Genomic DNA, 22,458 nt, shown 5'->3' with positions numbered 1-22,458 from the left:
AAATACACGTCACCAAAACAGTTTATGCAATTTCCACTAGCAATAGCCAGAGCTGTCCTCAATAGCCTGAGACTCATAGCAAAAACAACACTAAACTAACAAAAACAACACTAAAAGAAAAAAACAACAATCTAAAATTGCATCTAGTTCAGCAAAGTGCAATTGAGGGCAATAGAAGATAATTTTATTCTAATAAGCTTTTCCTAAAAAACAATGTTCAACGCTAGGCAAACAGAATTATATTATAGATATTGGGGCTCATATAGAAGTGAAGAGATAAGCGCTCAGAACATAGGTAGGGAAAAACCATACATAAAGCGTACTTACATGCATATGTTTGGTAGGACATATCTCAAGATGTAGCCAGCTCAAACAGTAGCATTTACACAAGGCGTTTATCAGGAGTAAGACGTGTGTATACTTGCGCTACATTATAATCAAATTCAGTGAACATGACATAATGGGAATTATAGCTCTTTACAAACATACAGTATTGTGTGTGACGAATTTAGATGTCCCAACTCCTGAAAACTATTTGAAAGTATTTGAAACTATTCAGATAAGGTATAAAAATTGGGACTAGATGGGTGGACAAACCAATATATTCAGCTTTATAAAGTCAACTATTTATGTCATGTTTGAAATACGGCTCCCTGGTTTGCAGACTAAAACCTAATAAAAGACTGTGTAAAATGTTTAATACGTCTGGTTATTACGGCAAAGATTACTAGAAGCCATGATATACGAGGTGTTAAATGTCCTACTGATTACTTTGAATAAAAAAATCAATTGGACATTGTTATTTGGAGTTTATGGTCTTTGTTTTGTTGTTTACGCTATAAACAAAAAAGTTCAATAAAAAAAATAAGAAGCTTAAATAAAAAAAAGTTCTCATTCTGAACACAACTGAGCTTAGGGGTAATTGAGATTATTGTCCAACCTTGTGACCTAGTTTCATTTTGCAATTCAGTATTGTCTAACTGGCATTCATGGCTCAGTGCTGGTATCTATATATGTGGAGTTCACGGGATAGTTTAGATCTATCAGTCCTTCCAAAAAGGAAAAGTGGAGGCGTTGTGCATAGCAACCAATCAGAATCTAGGGCCTGATTCATTAAGGATCTTAACTTAAGAAACTTCTTATTTCAGTCTCCTGGACAAAACCATGTTACAATGCAAGGGGTGCAAATTAGTATTCTGTTTTGCACATAAGTTAAATACTGACTGTTTTTTCATGTAGCACACAAATACTTGATAGCTTATTTGTACACTGAAATTTAAAGTTGATATTTGTGTGCTACATGAAAAAACAGTCAGTATTTAACTTATGTGCAAAACAGAATACTAATTTGCACCCCTTGCATTGTACCATGGTTTTGTCCAGGAGACTGAAATAAGAAGTTTCTTAAGTTAAGATATAAAATGAATCAGGCCCCTAGTTATTATTTTATAGAATGTACTAGATGAATGATAACTAGAATCTGATTGGTTGCTAGGGGCAACATCTCCACTTTTCCTTTTAAGAAGGATTGATAAATCTACACCAAGTAGCCTAACAAACCACTTTGGAAGAAAGAAAATACCCTGTGATTTAATTGGATGAAACTTCAGCTATTTCATCCTAGAAAATGGCTGGAAATCATCTCCGTTTGGCACTGCCTGGATATAAGGCCCCTGCAGGCCTGGCAAAGAGGGGTAACCAACTCAATTCTTTTGTGAGAAAGCAAAAAACATAGATGGGAGTATAAAACAAGTCTACTAAGGATTAGGATATATAATAAAAATGAGAATTGCATTTTTGAGGGAGGAGTATACCCATTGCCCCCAATGAACCAATTAAGAGAGAAAATGAGGATGCACTTTTATTAAAACATAATACAGGTGGTGCCAATTGGTCACTAAAATAAAAAAATGATCAAAAAATACAGCATCTTCTCTTTTGCATAGAATTTGCTATATTCTAATCTCTGACAATCGTACAGTGCCGCTTGTTCTGTATACTTCATTTAGGACCTGATTCATTAAGGAATCAGGTCCTGAATCAAGTTAAGCAAAAAATTGAGTAAGTTTTCTTACTGAAGTTTTCTGGACAAAACCATGTTGCAATGCAAGGGGTGCAAATTAGTTTATTATTTTGCACATAAGGAAAATGCTGTCTGTTTTTTCATGTAGCACACATATACTTGATAACTTATTTGTGCACTGAAATTTAAAATTGATCTAGGACATGCTCTGCCCCAACTATAAATTTGACATCACATTTTAAATTTACCTCCCTCTCCAATGCAACATGTTTTTGACTTACTTACTTTTGCTTAACTTTCCTTAATGAATCAGGCACTTAATGTTCAATGCTTGGTGCTATTTGTATAAGAGATGAATGGAATATTTCAAAGCTGTTCTGTAAAGCATTTGCTTCGTTCTTCATTTGAGCACATAGCAACCAATAAGCAATTAGATTTTATCTGTAAAAAATTAGACAGTGAAAGCTCATATCTGATTAGTTACTGTGGTTTCAGTGCAGATTTGCACCTTCAAGTGATGTTAGTAAAGTTCCTTTAATGCACACGGCCCACATGCTAATGTATTATTACTATCGTTGTATATCATATCAAAGACATTTAATGAATGTGCATTGTAAAATATATAATGTAAAAACGTGTATTCTTTCAGAGGCAATCCATCACTTTCTCATCTTGAATTACAGTCACACCCTCTTGAATCTACTAATCAAAGCTCTTCCAATGATACATTTACATGTTTTACATAAACACTTTTCAGTTAGATGCATTGCACCAACCAGCCCACAGGATGTATTGCTGCAAAATAGCTCAGCATGAGATATAAATTTTATCTGTAAATATGTATAATATCTGTTAACAGTATAATAGCATTACTATTATACTGTTTTACAATTCAGGAATTGGGGGTTGGGGGGGGGGGGGGGTGTTGGTCATCTGGTCACTATTTCGTGGATATTTAGAATTACAGCTGCCTTAATAGTTTGAATATGCCCAAACTATTTATTGTGCCCCCTCCCCATGCTCCTCCATCCAACATCCCCTCCTGCAAGTAAATAAAAATTAGTATTAAGCCATTAGACAGTGCTGCCCTTTGCATGTGTCTAGTTTGCCCATATATCAGTAATAGGGAACCACATCATCATCAGCTATTTATATAGCGCTACTAATTCCGCAGCGCTGTACAGAGAACTCATTCACACAGGCGCGGGCTGGCAAATTTCAGCCCGGGGGGGTGCACAGGCGGCCCAATCACGACACAGGATGTGGCCGCGTCATTGATGAGGCCGCCTGTGCGCTGATGTGGCCGCATCCCTTGTCATGAGATGCGGCCGCCTGTAAAAATCGGCGATATTGCATCCGGGGGGGCAGCCGGCCGGCCTGCCTGCCGGCCCTAACACCAGTGGTTCTGAGCGGCCCGGGGGGGGCGATGCCCCACTGTCCCCCAGCCCAGCCCGCCCCTGCATTCACATCAGTCCCTGCACCATTGGAGCTTACAGTCTAAATTCCCTAACATACACACAAAGACAGAGAAAGAGAGAGACTAGGGTCAATTTGTTTTAATAGCAGCCAATTAACCTACTAGAATGTTTTTGGAGTGTGGGAGGAAACCAGAGCACCTGGAAGAAACCCACGCAAACACGGGGAGAACATGCAAACTCCACACAAATAAGCCCATGGTTGGGAATTGAACTCATGACCCCAGTGCTGTGAGGCAGAAGTGCTAACCAATAAGCCACCGTGCTGCCCTGATACACTTCAGGGGCCCCTAACCTACAGAAGGGCCGCACTTTACCCTTAATCTCAGTAATACGGTACAACAATACATTTAATCAAAGAAAGAGGCAACTATCTGTAATAACATATCAGCGGACATTCTAAACAAAATATATACAAACTACAGTTCTGACAAAGAAGCCGGAAGGAGCTGAGGTCAGCAGGTGGATGCTCGAAGGGCTTCATGTGGCCCTAGGGCCAACTGATGCCTGTCGCTGGCCTATATGGTAAATCAGTGCCCTTTCTCCCCTAGTTAAAGGTTACCAGCTATCCCCTGTGAAACGCATCCTCTTAGCAAGCTCCACCGCATTAATTCTCTATAATGAATTATTTATAATAAAAAGGAAATCTCGATTTCTATACATGTGTTTTATGCCTTCACTATTGCTTCGCAACGTACGTCCAGCCCTGAGATCATTCTATTATTGTACATGCTGCAGCGTACCGCGCAGACACAATATACAAACAGCAACCTTTCATTCAGATCAATAATTAATACAGTGAGGGTACATAGTGGTTCAATGTCTCTTTAGCCAACATCCTATTCCTCTTCCCCCTGCCTTGCTGCACAGCATGATAACAAGTCTGCTCTGGCAGGAGACGCACTCAGCCCATTTCTTCCGGCAGAGGTCAGTATGAAACCATCTGTCATCGCATCTCCCACATAATCTGCACAGTCAAAGAAATGGAACATACATTGGTGTTCCAGTCACTGAGCCGGCTCTTCTCAGCCAGAAAGCATTAGCTTTTCTCATCCTGTTTGCTTTTGGTAAGTTGCCTAAAGCATCAGGTACGAGGTTGAATTGGAGTTTGTTTTCTGACTGAGGAGGTATGTTGTAAGAAATGAAGGCATTCTACTGCACAATAGACTGTTTATGGCATTAGATTAACCCTTCCAAGGGAAAATAAGCTTTAAAAAAAATAAAAAAATAAAGCAAGGCACTTAAAGTGATCTTCCACCATACTTATTACCCTACATTGGTTGGCACCTGACATGATCATCTCTCCACAATACATATATATATATATATATATATATATATATATATATATATATATATATATAGGACATAGATCCTCTGCACTCACCATACACAGACTGGGGTGCAAGAGGGGGTTGCCCACACTGTATAGACAAGAAAACAGGGATACTCTGCACTCTCCAAACACATAATTAATGCTGTAGCAAGTACTGTTCTATATTAAAAGCAGGGAATGTTAGTCCTAACATGATCAAATGCTATGCTATTTTATCTGGGCTTAAGGCTTACCTGCACACAGCTTTAAAAAAGGCAAGACTTTCCCAAGCACTAGCAGCCATGGGAGACCTGGGACTCACCTGACACAAGTTGGAATTAATTAATGTAAAGAATGGGGTGCAAGAGTCATGGGACTTACATTGTACAAACAAAAACAGACATAGATCATCTGCACTCACCATGCACAGACTGCTAGTGCTAGGTAAAGATTTGCCTCTAAAAGCTGTGTGCAGGTAAGCCTTAAGCCCAGAAAAAATAGCATAGCATTTGATCATGTTAGGACTGACCAGAATGGGATGACTTTGGTGTGAGTTGGTCGGCTTAATATATATTGCAATATCTGGAACTAAAATTTCCTGTTTTTAATATAGAACAGTACTTGATACAGCATTAATTATGTGTTTTATATATATATTCATTATCACCCAAACATGGATAAAACTTTTAATACAATACACATATATGTCCCTGTAAGAATATAATAAGCAACACTTTTTGTGAAAACAGCTAAGGTAGTAGTCATGAAAAATTTTGGATTTTTTTAAAATTCATTATTTACTTGTGCAGTTAAAATGAATACATATATATATATATATATATATATATATATATATATATATATATATATTTATATATATATATATATATATATATATTTATATTCGGGAGATTTTGAGATTCCAGAGATTCATGAGTCTCCCGGACATTCCGTATGACTAGGCATCTATGCTTTATATATTAGTGTTTACTTATCCTCCATTCTTTATATATTAGTATTTACTATCATCCATGCTTAATATATTAGTATTTACTTATCCTCCATTTTAATATATTAGTGTTTACTTATCCTCCTTGATTTTTATATTAGTGTTTACTTAACTTCCATGTTTATATATTAGTGTGCACTTATCCTCCATGCTTTATATCATACTTGCCTACTCTCCCAGAATTCTCGGGAGGCTCCCGCATTTTGGGGAGTCCTCACGGACTCCCGGAAAAGTAGGCAAAGCTCCCGCATTTGCCGAAATTCACGGTAGTGAATGGAGAGGGCAGGTATTAATCACATCATTAAGCCCCCCCCCCCAGTCAATGTTGTGAATTTTGGCTTTTTATAGTGGGGGCAGGGCTATGGTGATGCGACAAAGTCACCACGCCCTCCTCCTAGCCCATGTCACATGACTTCTCCCCTCTCTTAAAAGTTGGCATGTGTGCTTTATATGTTATTGTTTACTTATTCTCCATGTTTATAGGTTAATGTTTACTTATCCTCCATGCTTTATATATCAGTGTTTACTTATCGTCAGTCTTTATATATCAGTGTTTACTTATCCTCCATGTCTATATATTAGTGTTTACTTATTCTCCTTGCTTTATATAGTAGTGTTTACTTATTCTACATGCTTTATATATTAGTGTTTACTTATCCTCTATGCTTTATATAGTAGTGTTTACTTATTCTACATGCTTTATATATTAGTGTTTACTTATCGTCAGTCTTTATAAATCAGTGTTTACTTATCCTCCATGTCTATATATTAGTGTTTACTTATTCTCCATTTTAATATATTAGTGTTTACTTATCCTCCTTTATTTATATGTTAGTGTTTACTTATCCTCCATGCTTTATATATTAGTGTTTACTTGTCCTCCATGTTTACATATCAGTGTTTACTTTTCTTCCATGTTTACATATCAGTGTTTACTTTTCTTCCATGTTTACATATCAGTGTTTACTTTTCTTCCATGTTTTGAAATCAGTGTTTACTTTTCCTCCATGTTTATAAATCAGTGTTTACTTGTCCTCCATGGTTATATATCAGTGTTTACTTATCCTCCATGTTTTATATTATAGTGTTTACTTCTCCTCCATGTTTATATATTAGTGTTTACTTTTCCTCCATGTTTATAAATCAGTGTTTACTTGTCCTCCATGGTTATATAGTAGTATTTACTTATCCTCCATGTTTATAAATTAATGTTTACTTGTCATCCATGTTTATATATTAGTGTTTACTTATCCTCCATGCTTTATGTATCAGTGTTTACTTGTCCTCCATGTTTATATATTAGTGTTTACTTGTCCTCCATGCTTTATGTATCAGTGTTTACTTGTCATCCATGTTTATAAATCAGTGTTTACTTGTCCTCCATGGTTATATAGTAGTATTTACTTATCCTCCATGTTTATAAATCAGTGTTTACTTGTCCTCCATGGTTATATATCAGTGTTTACTTATTCTCCATGTTTTATATTATAGTGTTTACTTCTCCTCCATGTTTATATATTAGTGTTTACTTTTCCTCCATGTTTATAAATCAGTGTTTACTTGTCCTCCATGGTTATATAGTAGTATTTACTTATCCTACATGTTTATAAATCAGTGTTTACTTGTCATCCATGTTTATATATTAGTGTTTACTTATCCTCCATGCTTTATGTATCAGTGTTTACTTGTCCTCCATGGTTATATAGTAGTATTTACTTATCCTCCATGTTTATAAATCAGTGTTTACTTGTCCTCCATGGTTATATATCAGTGTTTACTTATTCTCCATGTTTTATATTATAGTGTTTACTTCTCCTCCATGTTTATATATTAGTGTTTACTTTTCCTCCATGTTTATAAATCAGTGTTTACTTGTCCTCCATGGTTATATAGTAGTATTTACTTATCCTCCATGTTTATAAATCAGTGTTTACTTGTCATCCATGTTTATATATTAGTGTTTACTTATCCTCCATGCTTTATGTATCAGTGTTTACTTGTCCTCCATGTTTATATATTAGTGTTTACTTGTCCTCCATGCTTTATGTATCAGTGTTTACTTGTCATCCATGTTTATAAATCAGTGTTTACTTGTCCTCCATGGTTATATAGTAGTATTTACTTATCCTCCATGTTTATAAATCAGTGTTTACTTGTCATCCATGTTTATATATTAGTGTTTACTTATCCTCCATGCTTTATGTATCAGTGTTTAGTTGTCCTTAAAATAGTAATCTATCTCCTCTCAGGTCCAGTGCTCCTCACAGATGCTGACACAAAGATGCAGATTTCTCACCATTTGGGGCTTCCATATCCTGCCTGTTTATGGGCAATTTGCATCAATTGTTTTATAGCAGAGAACAGAAGGAACAATTAAATGCAACAATGATTTGTTTCCCCTGTTTATAAATGCATGAATTCTGTTAGGAAAATCCCCAATTCTTTTTGTGGCATATGTGGGAGAATTTGCGATTTAGAGCCCATAAGATATTTTATTTTTAAATTTAATTTGATGTTTTTATTTTTTAATAAAACATAAAATTTCTGTGTGTTCCATCAGGCATGTGTCTAGAGCTCTGTGTGTTGGAGATGTAATTTCTCGTTAGAATATAATATATTGGATTTTCATTTCAGCTATTACAGTACGATTTATGATGATAAATGTTGACCAAGCACCCCTATATTTTGACTTAGCTTCTTAGTTTTCCAGCAAGGCCTGCACACCCGCCAGTTTGAGCTGTTCATTGCGATGCAAGGCAGAGTTGGATTGTTAAAATATTGTTATTCAATACCAAGTGCAAGGAAGCTCTTTGTCATGTACAAGGGCAAAAAAAAAAAAATAATAATTGTCTTATTCAGTAACAGTTGCAGAAAATTGTGCACAAACTTAAAATGAAAGGAGATCCCTTTAATAATTTTCTTAAAAAGATTTTTTTTCTTTAACAGACAATTTAATGTGTCTTTAACATATTGACAGCTTGTAATTCTGTGCCAATTGTTCACCATATTCAGTCCTATAGCAAAGTTCCTGGAACTTTTATATTTTTATTAATCATAGATTCTGGTTATCGATGACATTGATTCATCAAAGCAGATAATAAATTACCGCATAGGATAATTCTGTAAATAAAATAGATGAGTCGCACATTAAATAGGACCATTTTATGGTATCATTTGAGCTTTGCGTGTAGCCTATCTTTGCCCAATTACAGGAAAATCTTTATTAATTAGTAAACTCTTTTGAAAGCACAATCTCCAACCTCTTAGAGCTAAGCCTCACACACATGTTGAGTTTCAAAGGGCTACCGCGGCCTATGATCTCAAATTAATTAATACCACTGAGAAAATTCTACAAAGCTTCCCATCTAATGTCTATGGGAGATCTTGCTATGGACACCAATTACAAAAGAGCAGTTTCATAATTATTTCTAAACAAAGCTAATACATCTTCCAAGTGACTCATGAACCAGATTTATCTCTGAGTGATGTTAAGAGAGATGTTTAACCCATTTAAAGCTGCAAGGACAGCGTTTGTCGGAGCAGATGTTTCAAGCATGTTTGTATCACGTTGTATTGCGTTTACATTGTGCGGTGGTTTAAATAAGATTATAATGCGAAAACCATACAGAAAAGAAACTAGGAGAGGTTGTGTGGGTTGACTGTTGTGAGCAGTAAGTTGACTTAAACAGAATTATTTTTCCATGTATTTTCATTGTAAACATTATTTTCAGTCTTGAGATGCCGACTACGGTTAAGTCAGCCTATGATCCAGGGTTTTGCGAATACGAACAGCCATCTGGACTATTGGCGTGATCTGTCAAAATTGGTGTTTTCATGAAACAACATCAGATTTTTTTTCAGATTTTGGAATATGATAATGTGCATAGAAAACGCAGATGTAAACAAATAGGTTCTTTCAACTGTGGCAGTGGTGGGTCAAGGTATTTTGGAAAACAGGGTGAACCTTTCTTATTCTACTAAGTCTCTACATATGGTGACCACCTGACAATATTCTCCAATGTCTACTGGTGTTCTTAAATCAGTCTTTCAAGCCATTTTAAAGTGGGAAATCCTCCTTGCTGATAATGGTTAGGTCAACAGGACATCACATTGAAAACGCACTTCTCGGGTTTGTACCTGTATTCAAATACAATTAAATTAACTAATTGCATTTAGTGCTGGACCTGCAGCCCAATATTTTATTTTCTGCACAAGGCAATTGCATCTTCTGTCTATGCCTGTGGTCTGGGAACAGGGGTAAATTACCCCAAATGGGGTAAAAATGAAATTCCTCTGGATAATGCTGCCGATTCACATGCTGTCAGTTGGATTGTAGACCCCTTTAAATGTGAAAATGCTGTTGTACCAAAAGAGCTTCAAGGGTTGGCAGAGGCACTTCTTGAGCTTCGATGCAATAATGAAGCACGTATTGCATTTGAAAACAAAGCAGATCTGTCATATTTTTGTATGTCAACAGCTGCAAAGGCATCAAAATTGCACATGAGGAGGCAGTCAAAAAGTTGCTGCCTTTTGCAACAACCTACCTTTGCGAACAAGGATTTTCCACTCTAACGAACACTAAAACAAAGCAGAGAAATCGATTGGACGCTGAAGACTGTATCCAAATTACTCTGACATCAAAATACCCCAATATTGATGCTCTCGTATCAAAAATGAAGCAACATCATTTCTCCGAAACCTGAAGTTTTGAAGTTGAAGCTTTCAAAGAGATTTTGAATAGATTGAATAAAATTTTGAATTCCAATAATTAATAATATATGATTTCCTTCCTTTTAAGTCAAGGGGGTAACGTCGGCGTATCTAAATATATTTGGGGGTAAAAGGTAAAAAAGTTCCCTGACCCCTGGTCTATGCTGACTTTGCCGTAATCTGTACTCCCAGTTTTTCAAAGTGAAAAAACTATGTACCAATAGGATAAAAGCAGAGTAAAGATTTAATGAAGACCATCCTTTCCCTTACTGCATCAGCAAGCTGTGTACCCAACACACTGCAATTCTACCCATCCTCACAACCAATTCTGCATTATATACATTCTATTCATTCAGTTTATATATTATCATTATTATTTTGTGCACAAAGCATCTGTTTCACTACGCTCTTCATTCTCATTAGCACATTCGAAACACACAACAAATACTGACCATTATTTTGTGAATTCCTTTTCTCACATTGTAACCAACGCGCTGCAGTCACTCCAGGAATTCTAATTATTGCACAATGCACATACTGTACATTCTATCTTCCTGTCTAATGTCTTATATCAGTTGTATGTTGCTCATTAGGGGCATTTTTTAGCATCCGCATTGTGTGTATTATGTCAATTATGTGTTTGTAATCTTAATTTTTACAAATTAATAATACGGTGTAACTATAAATCATTGTCTTACACCATAAAGCATGTGAACCTGAAAACCTTATCTCCTACACTATCCTGCCACACGAAAAGATGTATTATGTGTTTATGTATTGCCAATCATATTACGCTGAGCAGTACAGAGAATATTTATCATTCAAATCAGTCCCTGCCCTATTGGAGTGTATAACTCTAAATTTGTTAACACACAAACATACACACAAACTAGGATCCATTCTTTGCAGGAGCGGGCTGGCAGATGTCAGCCCGGGGGGCGCACAGGCATCACTATTCTGAGCGGCCCGGGGGGCCGATGTCCCCCTGGCCCAGCCCGCCCCTGATTCTTTCTCATATGCCAATTAACCTACCAGTATGTTTTAGGAGTGTGGGAGGAAACCGGTGCACCCGAGGGAAACCCACGCAAACACGGGGAGAACATACAAACTCCACACAGATAAGGCCATGGGCAGGAATCAATGCTATCCACTGTGCCACCATGCTGCCCAATACATGTATTGGTAACTGTAAGCTTCTGGGTCAAGCACGTCTGGGATAGTCCTTGTATACAATAAAGGTTCTAAGGCCTGAGTTATTAAGGAAAGTAAGGCAAAAAAAGGAGTAAATATTCTCCAGGACAGACCATGTTACAATGCAAGGGGTGCAAATTAGTTTATTATTTTCCACATAAGTTAAATACTGGCTGTTTTTTCATGTAGCACACACATATTTGATTACTTTATTTTTACACTGAAATTGAAAGTTGATCTAGGACATGTCCTACCCCAAATTTAAATCTGTTTTAAATTTACCTCCCCCCCCCAAACTCCAATACAACATGGTTTTGCCAAAGTGCAAAGTTACTCCTTTTATATGCTTTACTCTCTTTAATAACTCAGGCCCATAGGTTTTTCACAAATAAGAAAACAATTATAGTAGGTATTCCATATATAGTACTGCATATATATATGCCCCTAGCAACCACAGTATCATCATCAGCAGCTATTTATATAGCGCCACTAATTCCGCAACGCTCACTCACATCAGTCCCTTCTCCAATAGAGCTTACAGTCTAAATTCCCTAACACACACACACAGACAAGGAGATAGACTAGGGTCAATTTTGTCAGCAGCCAATTAACTTACCAGTATGTTTTTGGCAGTGTGGGAGGAAACCGGAGCACCCGGAGGAAACCAACGCAAACACAGGGAGAACATACAAACTCCACACAGATAAGTCCATGGTCGGGAATCGAACTCATGACCCCAGTGCTGTGAGGCAGAAGTGCTAACCACTAAGCCACCATTCTTAACAAATGTCCCAACCCTACTTATTTTGTAATTGTTTCTAATAAGAATGAACTAGCACTAAATGATCATAAATTGCCCTCTTGGAGATTATAAATAATGAGAGTTATGAGTCAGGTGAACGTTAATCAGTTGTACATTAGCTCACTCTACATTAGCTTGCTAGGTGTATTAAGCATCATACCTGCTGACAACACCTTGAACATAGACTCACACAGCCCAAATAGCAATTCTACTCTAATACTGATACACACTCGTGGCTCAGCCTGTTATTCAGTCATAGCTTACCTTGATATATCAGCCATACAAATGTACTGTATTCCTGCTCTCAGTGAATGGCAGTGAAGGGTTGGATGTGCTATTTAAAATAGGGCTCAAAAAACAAAGCCCAATAATGGCAAAGCACCAGGGCAACAAAGAAATTGTAGTCTTTGGGAGTAGATTACATTTATTAACATTAATAGGCTGATCTTATCTGGGAAACGTGAATCACGGCCTCATCTGTAGTAAATCTAACCACAGACCTGGTGATTTATGAAGATTCGGTCACTCAATCCAACCTCAGAACAGTATGGTCTATACCTAAATTTGGGCACACACACTGCAATATCCACGCTTATATCATGTAAGAGGCTCGATATCACAGCATGGGTCATAGAAAGTAATAGGATTATCTTCGGTCAAGATCGAAAATGCAAGATGATCGCTATCAACCTGTGTGTGCAGTCATCTTCTGACCAGGCCGCTCAAATCGAGAGGCCTACAGCCGAACCGTATATGATCTGTCCACCTACAAATGTTGTCAAATTGAATGGTGAGCATGTTGCTTGGTTGAGAGTTAGGAAAGTCCTTGAGTGTGGCCACCTTAATTCAGCCACACGAATTACAGATAAATTGGTTTGGTGATGGGTGAGCAACTCGATTGGGTCTAGGAAGGTCCATGTCACCTGTCGAATGATGATGACCAAACACAAATGAATGAACCGTGACTCAATCATTTCTATCAGATCAAATTTTTATCGTCAAAAGCAATAGCTCTGGGAAACAATCAAATTGTCAGATACAATGTGTGGATCATCATATTGTTCCCGATTTGACAATCTGGACACATTAGGCTGCTCGCCAAATCCACCAAAGCCAATTCCCAATCCGTCCATGAAAGGACATTCATATGTGTGGCCTCACTCCTTTGTCAAGCCGTGCTTCTCTGAAAATCAGGACAGTCCCATGAAAATGGGGACTGTTGAAAGGTATGGCCGGGCTGGCTAAGCATTGTGGGATTTAAACATGAGTTACATACAATGGCATAAGGGTGGGCAAGCCATAATCTTTAGGGAGTCTTTTAGGGGGGGGGGGGGGGGGGGAAAATCACCTTTTGAGTCCTATAACCCATTAGTTTCTCCTCTTAGCCTATTACTCATCCATGTTTCCCTGAGGGCTAGAAATCTGATGTGTACAGTCAGGCATTCTGTCGGGACCAGAATGCTAAATGGGCTCTGAAGGCTGCGGCGAGGTGGGAGGGATGGAAATTTACTGCTCCTCTCTCCTATGTCCGGCAGTCAAGTTTGGGGGGTTTTGAAAGGAACTGGTGTGTTTAGTATTCCACGTGCAAGTCCTAGAGAATTTCAGTTGACTCACACTAAACAGGGCTTTTTGTTGCGAGAAATAATGGCAGGAGGAAGCCCGGCGCTCTTAGTCTGTGTTAATTAGATTTTTAAGCTCTCGCTAGGACTCAGTAACTAAAAATGACCGAGCCAGCTTCCAACTGATTGCTTGTAATTCAGCATCGTCACTCAGACAGCTGACGCAGGTAAAATATAGCCCTCCACGTGTCATTACTATTCAGTGGTGTTATCAGTCAACGCTTTCTGTTAATTATGCATAAAATGCCAGTGGGGATATTTATGATGCTGGAGGTGTTATTTATGTGTTTCTAAACATCAGTTTGTTCTTGCTGTTGAAAGCGCCATTCATCCTCATGCCTCCTGCCCTTTATTTTTTATCACTAACCATTGGAAATCAAAAAACGCCCAGCTAACCATGGCTTTCATGACATACACAGCCTTTATGAGCCTGCAGTCTTGTGCTTTGTGTCCGTACGAGCTGAGCTAAAATAAAAAAAACATTAAGCAGAGAAAAAAAAGACACGTTGCAGAGTGGGGCGTGCGCCAGTTTGCGAAGTTGATCTAGCCAGAATTCGCTCTGCACATGCCCAGAAAGTGCTCACGCGGAGGCTGACGCATCTCGAGATGAACGCGGCTCTGCATGTGGCTGGAAATATGCTATTTTGTCCCTGCTCTTTATAAAAAAAGTTGTTTACTCCCATTTTGCCCCTGTGCATATTTTTTGGTGTAAGTGAATCAATTTCTGTGAGCCTAGACAGCACATCAATGTGGACACTCTACTGGCCTGAGTCATTAAGGAGAGCAGAGCATAAAAAATTAGCAACTTTGCACCTTGGCAAAACCATGTTGCATTGGAGGAGGAAGTAAATTTAAAATGTGGGGACAGATTTACAGTTGGGATAGGGCATGTCCTATAACCTAGATCAACTGTAAAGTTCAATGTACAAATAAAGCTATCAAGTATTTGTGTGCTAGATGAAAAAACAGCCAGTATTTAACTTATGTGCGAAATAATTAACTAATTTGCATCCCTTGCATTGTAACATATGTCCTGGAGAACATTTACTCCTTTTTTTGCCTTACTTTCCTTAATGACTCGGGCTCTATATGACTACTTGTGGGATTGTGGTCCATAGTGGCAGTGCAATAAAGAGTTTTATGAAAAAGGTCACTCTCTCTGCTAGACTAACCCCTTAAACCCCAAACCCCAAAATTGACATTTGAAGATATGAACCATAAAGGTAAAATATAATGTTTTATATAATCCCTACTTTTCACTATGACATTGAACTGCATCTCTGTTAAAACATATTTCTCCACTCTAATACTGGCAGCAAAAGCCCCCCCCCCCCCTCATTCCCCCCCCCACACACACATATATTTAGGACAGGGTTCAAATGGAATGAGACACAGGACAAATAAACTTTTGAGCTGTTGTGACATAATTGCCCATGTGTAAATAATCCACTAACCCAAAGCATTTATTCAGTGCAAGTCTCCAAGCCTGTCTGTCACTCTCTGCCTGCTGATTTAGAGAAACAACTTCCACTAATACGGCAACTTGCTTCAGAAGGGTGAAAAGAGTATAGTGGACATAATTACACGTATATATATCAGTTATTTCAGCGATTCAGCTCAGTAAAAAAACAGCTTTCAATATAATGATCTTATTTCCTCCTTATTTAATTAGAACTTTACATTTTTATCCTTAAATGCTCTTACTGCAAAGATAAGCAGGAAGTAGTGTGGGAGGAGGGGGTTATAAGTGCCAATATTCCACTGAATGTTTAAAGTACAACGGAAACTGCTGCAGTGTATTTTGAATAGCATAAAAAGAATTACATTAGTCAGAATACACTCTAAACAGTTCAAGGATAATAAATGTATCTTTTATTCCTTATTATTGCTGTAATAGAGAATTCTGCTTACCAGAGGTCTGACAACCCCCCACTACCCAGTGAATTGCCTAATCAAATGAATGGTGGGTTTCTGCATAAGGGGCATTTTGAACACAGCTGCCATTTTGAAACAGTCAATTTGTTGTAGGAGAAAGATGCATTTCTGGACTTTTGCGTTCTAGCTGGTCCATTGTGCAATATGATGTAGCACATGCCCTTGTGTTTCTAACTCCCATTGTCCTATAGATTGTAAGCTTGCGAGCAGGGTTCTCTTACCTCTCTGTCTGTATGTATTACCCAGTATTGTCTTATCAGTGTTTGTTCATAATTGTAAAGCGCTACGGAATTTGCTGGCGCTATATAAATAAATATTGATGATGATGATGATGATGATAATGATGATTGCTGGACCATTGATGTTGGACCCCTGGTAAATAGCATAATGTAATAATAAGAATAAGTAAGCCCACACTTGGTTTATCCCATATTCTATATGGTTCCAGCTATGTGGAAATATAACATATATATATATATATATATATATATATATATATATATATATATATATATACACACACATACAAAACAAAAAAAGACAGTTGTATCTGTGTGTATTTAGCAAAAAGTAAAAAACATGAGGTATTTGTTCATATTTTGATCAAAACATTTAAGCCTGCATCCCAAATCGATCAGATGATCTGTCATGTTGGTGATACAAGCTACAATATCACAGCTAATATAGTATTTGGACCACTATACCAGCCTTTATAGCCCAAAATGAACCCTAATGACCGAAAATTATCCTAAGATGCCGTACACTTGAGTCTTCTGTATATGGCCAAATTGAACATCAATCCTGTTGCCTTGCGCTCACGCCAAGTGGCTGTTTTTAGCTCGTGTTTGGCTGGAATAACCCGTAACAAGCAATCGGATATTAGCATCTATCAGCCTGTTAGGTTTAAGTAGCCTTTACTGATGTGACCTTCGCAAAGTTTCTGTGCAAAAAAACTTTTATTCGTTATAAACCATACCTCCACCGAAGATGGATACAACCATCTGCAGGGGGAAAAAAGCCTTCACTACACTCTTTATAGTGACATAAAAAAGTTCACCACAAGGTTATTTGCCTCCTGCCAAGACTACATAAAACAGCCCATCTTGCTTTCAAAGTGAATAAGTCAGCTGTCCTCTCCTATAATATTGTTTATATAGACAATCAGCATGGTCTCAGCAGGGAGCATACATCTGACTTTGCTCTGTTCCCATTAGGTGAAAGATAATTCCTAAACAGAAGGAGACTAGTGATTTCTACCCCTGCGTTAGGAATGAACAGTTTATTCTCATAGGCCAGAGCGTGGCCTCGATATCGCGGAATTGATGGACTTAATCAATTGTCTGAAAAGAAAAGTAGGAGAATAAATGTTTTGATTCACTGGCCTAAAAGTGTGTTCAGTAGATAAAATTGCCCTAATTCAATACATGTGTAAAGACAGAGAAGATAGTTCCTCATAGTCAATATTAATTATTTACTATCATTTTTGTATGTATGGCAGTAGGCATTGGAGGTGAAAATTTAATTTTTGACATACTAGTATTTATTTATTTAAAATGCATGCTTTAACCTTTATTGGTGCTCTGAACTTGTCTAAATTTCAGCCAATTGGAAAGAGCAACTGGCTCCATCAATCCTGACGGCGCCCTCTGTTGTCGGTTTTTCTACACGAGTGTGCCATTTTAAAATTCACCAAAAAAGTACGAGAAGTTCCTACAGGGTGTCAACATCATAAGTAACAAGCCCATGAAAATGAGAATGTGTATGCAAACAAGGTTGCCGAAAGTGCCTATAATCATCATCATCGTCATTTATTTAAATAGCGCCAACATATTCCGTAGCACTTTACAATTGGGGACAAACATAGTCAACTAATAAACAAACTGGGTAAAACAGACAAAGAGGTGAGAAGGCCTTTCTCGCAAGCTTACAATCTATGGGACAATGGGAGTTTGACATATGAGGCTAAGGCTAAGTCTACATTTTGCATTTTGGCCCAGCCAGGCTATAAAGGTAAAAGTGACTCATAAGCTAAATGATCCTGTCACACAACAATGTGGGTCAGGGGGTAGTTGTCTTGTGTGAAATTGTGTAACGGGTAATAGGGTAATGTAGTGAGGTTAAGAAGGTGGTTGAGGAATATTATAAGCTTGTCTGAAGAGGTGGGTTTTCAGAGAACGCTTGAAAGTTTGTAGACCAGATGAGAGTCTTATTATGCGAGGGAGAGAATTCCATAGAGTGGGTGCAGCCCGAAAAAAAGTCATGCAAGTGGTGTATCCATGTCCTAGAGGGCCCCATATCTCAAAGATGACAATATGCACCACCATCATTGGCTACCAGCTGCTGGAATGGACCCTGGCCAAGTAGTCTGTGGGCACAGCACATTCATATATACAGGAATGTTCCTTTTATGACATTTTACAATTCAAAATCTAATATATATGTAAATCTTTCAGAACTAATTTTGCTTAATAAAATCACAATAATAGACAAAGATTACGTTTTAAATGTACACAAAGTAAAAATAATAAAAGGTCATTTGAGCAGACTGCCGTCCCTGTACCGCTGCCGCCCTAGGGGTGGTCTTACGTCGACGTACCACCACAAATCTGGACACAAGGAATGAAAGGAAAGGGAAAAAAGGGAAGAAAAGATAAGAGAGCATAAAGGACAAGAGAGAAGGAATTGAAAAGAAAATCCAGGTATGGGAAGGGAAGAGAATGGATGGAAGGCAAAGTATGAAAGGGAAGCGCAGGGAAGAGAATGAAGGAAGGGAAAAGAAGGGCAGATAAATAAAAGAATGAGAGAGCAGTGAATTGAAGTAAAAGAAAAGGAAGAGAAAATAAAGGTGGGGATGGAAGAAAATAGAAGCAAAAAGAGGGAAGGGAAGTATAGGCAAAGAGATTGAAGAAGAGAAGATAAAGGTTGGAAGGGAAGAGAATGGATGGAAGGGAAAGCGAAGGAAAGATAATGAAGGAAGGGAAAAGAAGAGATGATAAAGGTTGGAAGGGAAGGTAAAGATAAAAGAATGGATGGAAGGAAAGGGAAAATAAGGAAGGGGAGGAAAGAGAAAAGGGAAAGGATTCAAGAGACAGGAAGGAAAAGAAGAAGAGAAAGGACTCCAGCTAAGGCAATAAAAGGGCAATGAAGGGAAGGGGAGAGCTGGCAAATAATAATAATTATTATTATCTATTATTTATAAAGCACCACAAAAGGTACAGAGGTTGATGCAATAGTAGAAGGATAACACAATGTAGGAGGGATCTGCTAGTTGAGTTTATATCCTAAAAGGAAGGGGAAGTCACAAATAGGGTGGCACTGTGTGGGAGGGGAGATGATAGCCAAGTAAGGGGGAGTTAGGGCTTATAGGCATGAATAAAGAAAGTTTATTCATGTCTATAAGCCCTTCAAGATTAAAGGGCATGCTTGAAGCCTTGGAGAGTAGAGGCTAATCTGATATGGCGTGGGAGATTGTTCCACCGGTGGGAAGCGGACCGAATGAAATCCAATTAGGTTTGAGGATGTATTCTCCCATTCCAAGTTTATTGGATGGATTTATTTCGACTATATAGGTAATGATTTAAGGTCATTTTATCCCTGTTTGATAGATCTATTTTCTATTTTTTTTTCACTATTGTTTTCTTCTAACCTCACTGGACGCTGATGGTGAACACGTAAGAGTCAAACTTCCTCTGTTAAATCCCCCCTTGGTACTTACTCCCTGAACACCTACTGTCTTGTGAGTTTTTATCAATCCTCCTATATTCTAAATACTGGAACATAATGCAAAAAAAATTAAATAAAGCTTAACAGAGAGAGAATCAGATGGTGGGAGAGGAATCAAGAAAATTCACAGAGGGAAATGTAGCAGCTTGCGCTCGCTAAATAACTAGCCCAGAAAAGGGCCGCCTTGTTACTGCCCTTGTTAACCAGCTGCTCCAACTGTATTTTTGTTAACTGAGATGTGTCAGCATTTCAAGAAAAGAAGCACTTTATGTTTTTCAAGAGGCAACAGTTGTTAATATATTCTCTGTACAGCGCTGTGGAGTTGTTGGCGCTATATAAATAAATGATGATGATGATGATGATGATGATGATGTTATACATAGGAAATCTATATTACTGAGACAAAAAAAAAAATTACATGTAAAAGCTTATAGGCTAAATCCAAAGTGCTGTAGGTAGCGCAGTACAGATTGGGACATCAGATAATTGATGGCGAAGGACAGGGTGTAGCATGTGTGTCTAGGACTGGAGAAAACTCATTGGCTTCCCCTCTGTTATGGACTGGAATAATATCAGGCCGAGTGGGCGGTTCCCATGATGGCCTGTGCAGGTGACTAGCTGAGTCAGGATCATACAATGTTTAGAGAATAAGAACACAAGACAGTGGGTCTGCTTAATAAGTACTTCAATGAATATGAGCATAAGTACATATCAACACATGAAATACAATGCAGCAAAGTTCTGTACACAGTAGAGATGGCGAGTAATGATGTTCAGGATACCACAGGGGTCCAGAAATTAGTAGAGATTTCACTACAACATATATGCAGGATAAGGATCTGATCACCGCAGAGTGTAGAAATAGCAGCGTCAGCGGAACAACCCAGAGGGTATCAAATAAGTTCTTGTACAGTAGTATAGGTGAGATGGCAGCTCAGAATATCACAATGATGAGTATCTGCACACTTGGCATAATAAACAAAGTCTTGTAAAATGATGCATAGAGATACTTGCAAACAGAGTCCCAAAGATAGTGCTACCAGCACTTGGTTGATGAAGCAGGTTCACCCACAAGAAAATCCAACAGGAGAGTTCAGGAATACACAAGGATCAGAGAATACACAGAAGTCCATGGAGACAGGCTAGCAAACAAGTTGCACTGACGGTGAGCAGGTGTCAATGCTGAGTTTAAATAGAGCAGGTTTGAATGACCCGCCCTGAAGGTGAGTCATGTGATCCACAGGAGAACAGAGCAGACAGGGAAAGTAGCAAACCTGGACAGGATTGTTACACCCTCCTCTCGAAAGCCACATCTACCATTGGAGACAAGTCCCTACTGCTTCTTACCTTCACATATGGGAAGGAGTGTGGGTGACAACTTCTGCAAACTTGAGTCTGGGAGAGTGGCATAATTAGCTGCTGGATGCTTTTTTCCATGTCTGTAGCCTGCGTTCCATGTAGAGGAGCAGTGGGGACATTAAATACACTGGATGAGCGACGTTATTATACTCATTTAGTGTTCTAGATTAACCATTGGTGCCCTAGGCAAACGCCTAACATAGAAACATAGAATTTGATGGCAGATAAGAACCGCTTGGTCCATCTAGTCTGCCCATTTTTTAATAACCTATGGTAACCTCAAACCCTATTTGGGCCTTTAATCTTTGTAAGAATATTCTTATGTCTATCCCAAGCATGTTTAAACTGCTGTACTGTATTAGGTTCTACCACCTCTGATGGGAGGCTGTTCCACTTATCCACTACCCTTTCTGTGAAGTAGCTTTTCCTCACATTCCCTCTGAACCTACTTCTCCCCCAGTGTCAGTACATGTCCTCGTGTTCTAATACTTCTCTTCCTTTGTAGAATGTTTCCCTCCTGTACCTTGTTATAACCCTTGATATATTTAAAAGTTTCTTTCATGTCCCCCCTTTCCCTTATCTGCTCCAAACTATACATATTGAGATCTTTTATTCTTTCCAGGTAAGTGCTGTAGGCCATGCACCATGCACTAACTATGTGTATTTTTATGTGTGTTTGAGAGGCTCAGGACCCATGGACTATATTTTTGGGACGCACTGCGGACCACTTAAACAAAGTATTACTCTAATAAATAAAATACACATTTACATAAATCTCACCATTGCAAATGCCTGACCATCAGCAACCGATGATCACAGTAAAAAAGATGCTCTGTACCATGGAACAATTAGCCCGTATATAAAGAGATACCGATTTAAAGCTTGATCAGATTTGGAATCCTTGTTTCTATTCATCACCTCTGAGAAATACTTATAGGGCCTGAGTCATTAGGGCAAAAAATTAGTATATGTTCTCTGGAACAAACCATGTTTCAATGCAAGGGGTGCAAATTTGTTTATTATTTTGCGGATAAGTTAAATACTGGCTGTTTTTTCATCTAACACAAAAAAACTTAATAACTTTATTATTAGACTAAAATTTAATGTTGATCTAGGACATGCCCTACCCCAACTATAAATCTGTCCCCACATTTTAAATTTACCTCCCCCTCCAATGCAACATGGTTTTGCCCAGGTGCAAATGATACTCTTTTTTTATGCTTTGCTCTCCTTAATGACTCAGGCCCACAGTCTCTATGTAGTCTATATCATTAATACACTTTGCTTAGCTGTCAAT

At 38.1% G+C, this 22,458-nt stretch overlaps 1 protein-coding gene across 5 annotated transcripts in view; it reads right to left on the bottom strand.

The window, feature by feature from the left end:
- LRRC4C (leucine rich repeat containing 4C) overlaps positions 1-22,458 on the bottom strand; it is a 610,411-nt gene that overhangs the window by 427,193 nt on the left and 160,760 nt on the right. The window contains exon 1 of one of the 5 annotated variants that reach the window (XM_075188318.1): positions 2,309-2,325. The exons of the other annotated variants lie outside the window; for them this stretch is intronic. The gene's annotated coding sequence lies outside the window, so the exon portion shown is untranslated. Of the gene's footprint in view, positions 1-2,308; positions 2,326-22,458 lie in introns of those variants that run through there. 5 annotated transcript variants of the gene reach the window in all.

This window comes from Mixophyes fleayi, chromosome 10 (assembly GCF_038048845.1).
Source record: "Mixophyes fleayi isolate aMixFle1 chromosome 10, aMixFle1.hap1, whole genome shotgun sequence".
Classification (NCBI taxonomy): domain Eukaryota; kingdom Metazoa; phylum Chordata; class Amphibia; order Anura; family Limnodynastidae; genus Mixophyes; species Mixophyes fleayi.
The sequence above is the reverse complement of the archived record's forward strand: the minus strand, read 5'-3'. Positions and strand labels throughout refer to the sequence as shown.